Genomic DNA, 3,374 nt, shown 5'->3' on the forward strand with positions numbered 1-3,374 from the left:
TCCTGCAGTCAGCATCATGGTGAAGCAGTCTGGGAAGAGTGTCCTGCAGTCAGCATCACGGTGAAGCAGTCTGGGAAGAGTGTCCTGCAGTCAGCATCACGGTGAAGCAGTCTGGGAAGAGTGTCCTGCAGTCAGCATCACGGTGAAGCAGTCTGGGAAGAGTGTCCTGCAGTCAGCATCACGGTGAAGCAGTCTGGGAAGAGTGTCCTGCAGTCAGCATCACGGTGAAGCAGTCTGGGAAGAGTGTCCTGCAGTCAGCATCACGGTGAAGCAGTCTGGGAAGAGTGTCCTGCAGTCAGCATCACGGTGAAGCAGTCTGGGAAGAGTGTCCTGCAGTCAGCATGGTGAAGCAGTCTGGGAAGAGTGTCCTGCAGTCAGCATCACGGTGAAGCAGTCTGGGAAGAGTGTCCTGCAGTCAGCATCACGGTGAAGCAGTCTGGGAAGAGTGTCCTGCAGTCAGCATCACGGTGAAGCAGTCTGGGAAGAGTGTCCTGCAGTCAGCATCACGGTGAAGCAGTCTGGGAAGAGTGTCCTGCAGTCAGCATCACGGTGAAGCAGTCTGGGAAGAGTGTCCTGCAGTCAGCATCATGGTGAAGCAGTCTGGGAAGAGTGTCCTGCAGTCAGCATCATGGTGAAGCAGTCTGGGAAGAGTGTCCTGCAGTCAGCATCATGGTGAAGCAGTCTGGGAAGAGTGTCCTGCAGTCAGCATCACGGTGAAGCAGTCTGGGAAGAGTGTCCTGCAGTCAGCATCACGGTGAAGCAGTCTGGGAAGAGTGTCCTGCAGTCAGCATCACGGTGAAGCAGTCTGGGAAGAGTGTCCTGCAGTCAGCATCACGGTGAAGCAGTCTGGGAAGAGTGTCCTGCAGTCAGCATCACGGTGAAGCAGTCTGGGAAGAGTGTCCTGCAGTCAGCATCATGGTGAAGCAGTCTGGGAAGAGTGTCCTGCAGTCAGCATCACGGTGAAGCAGTCTGGGAAGAGTGTCCTGCAGTCAGCATCATGGTGAAGCAGTCTGGGAAGAGTGTCCTGCAGTCAGCATCACGGTGAAGCAGTCTGGGAAGAGTGTCCTGCAGTCAGCATCACGGTGAAGCAGTCTGGGAAGAGTGTCCTGCAGTCAGCATCGGTGAAGCAGTCTGGGAAGAGTGTCCTGCAGTCAGCATCACGGTGAAGCAGTCTGGGAAGAGTGTCCTGCAGTCAGCATCACGGTGAAGCAGTCTGGGAAGAGTGTCCTGCAGTCAGCATCATGGTGAAGCAGTCTGGGAAGAGTGTCCTGCAGTCAGCATCGGTGAAGCAGTCTGGGAAGAGTGTCCTGCAGTCAGCATCGGTGAAGCAGTCTGGGAAGAATGTCCTGCAGTCAGCATCACGGTGAAGGAGTCTGGGAAGAGTGTCTTGCAGTCAGCATCGCGGTGAAGCAGTCTGGGAAGAGTGTCCTGCAGGCAGCATCACGGTGAAGCAGTCTGGGAAGAGTGTCCTGCAGTCAGCATCTCGGTGAAGCAGTCTGGGAAGAGTGTCCTGCAGTCAGCATCACGGTGAAGCAGTCTGGGAAGAGTGTCCTGCAGTCAGCATCACGGTGAAGCAGTCTGGGAAGAGTGTCCTGCAGTCAGCATCACGGTGAAGCAGTCTGGGAAGAGTGTCCTGCAGTCAGCATCACGGTGAAGCAGTCTGGGAAGAGTGTCCTGCAGTCAGCATCATGGTGAAGCAGTCTGGGAAGAGTGTCCTGCAGTCAGCATCACGGTGAAGCAGTCTGGGAAGAGTGTCCTGCAGTCAGCATCACGGTGAAGCAGTCTGGGAAGAGTGTCCTGCAGTCAGCATCACGGTGAAGCAGTCTGGGAAGAGTGTCCTGCAGTCAGCATCATGGTGAAGCAGTCTGGGAAGAGTGTCCTGCAGTCAGCATCACGGTGAAGCAGTCTGGGAAGAGTGTCCTGCAGTCAGCATCACGGTGAAGCAGTCTGGGAAGAGTGTCCTGCAGTCAGCATCACGGTGAAGCAGTCTGGGAAGAGTGTCCTGCAGTCAGCATCACGGTGAAGCAGTCTGGGAAGAGTGTCCTGCAGTCAGCATCACGGTGAAGCAGTCTGGGAAGAGTGTCCTGCAGTCAGCATCACGGTGAAGCAGTCTGGGAAGAGTGTCCTGCAGTCAGCATCACGGTGAAGCAGTCTGGGAAGAGTGTCCTGCAGTCAGCATCATGGTGAAGCAGTCTGGGAAGAGTGTCCTGCAGTCAGCATCACGGTGAAGCAGTCTGGGAAGAGTGTCCTGCAGTCAGCATCATGGTGAAGCAGTCTGGGAAGAGTGTCCTGCAGTCAGCATCGGTGAAGCAGTCTGGGAAGAGTGTCCTGCAGTCAGCATCACGGTGAAGCAGTCTGGGAAGAGTGTCCTGCAGTCAGCATCACGGTGAAGCAGTCTGGGAAGAGTGTCCTGCAGTCAGCATCACGGTGAAGCAGTCTGGGAAGAGTGTCCTGCAGTCAGCATCACGGTGAAGCAGTCTGGGAAGAGTGTCCTGCAGTCAGCATCATGGTGAAGCAGTCTGGGAAGAGTGTCCTGCAGTCAGCATCACGGTGAAGCAGTCTGGGAAGAGTGTCCTGCAGTCAGCATCACGGTGAAGCAGTCTGGGAAGAGTGTCCTGCAGTCAGCATCATGGTGAAGCAGTCTGGGAAGAGTGTCCTGCAGTCAGCATCACGGTGAAGCAGTCTGGGAAGAGTGTCCTGCAGTCAGCATCATGGTGAAGCAGTCTGGGAAGAGTGTCCTGCAGTCAGCATCACGGTGAAGCAGTCTGGGAAGAGTGTCCTGCAGTCAGCATCACGGTGAAGCAGTCTGGGAAGAGTGTCCTGCAGTCAGCATCACGGTGAAGCAGTCTGGGAAGAGTGTCCTGCAGTCAGCATCACGGTGAAGCAGTCTGGGAAGAGTGTCCTGCAGTCAGCATCACGGTGAAGCAGTCTGGGAAGAGTGTCCTGCAGTCAGCATCATGGTGAAGCAGTCTGGGAAGAGTGTCCTGCAGTCAGCATCACGGTGAAGCAGTCTGGGAAGAGTGTCCTGCAGTCAGCATCACAATGAAGCAGTCTGAGAAGAGTTTCCTGCAGTCAGCATCACAATGAAGCAGTCTGGGAAGAGTGTCCTGCAGTCATCATCACGATGACGCAGTCAGGGAAGAGTGTCCTGCAGTCAGCATCGGTGAAGCAGTCTGGGAAGAGTGTCCTGCAGTCAGCATCACGGTGAAGCAGTCTGGGAAGAGTGTCCTGCAGTCAGCATCACGGTGAAGCAGTCTGGGAAGAGTGTCCTGCAGTCAGCATCACGGTGAAGCAGTCTGGGAAGAGTGTCCTGCAGTCAGCATCACGGTGAAGCAGTCTGGGAAGAGTGTCCTGCAGTCAGCATCATGGTGAAG

The sequence above is a fragment of the Carcharodon carcharias genome (assembly GCF_017639515.1).
Source record: "Carcharodon carcharias isolate sCarCar2 chromosome 19 unlocalized genomic scaffold, sCarCar2.pri SUPER_19_unloc_2, whole genome shotgun sequence".
NCBI lineage: Eukaryota > Metazoa > Chordata > Chondrichthyes > Lamniformes > Lamnidae > Carcharodon > Carcharodon carcharias.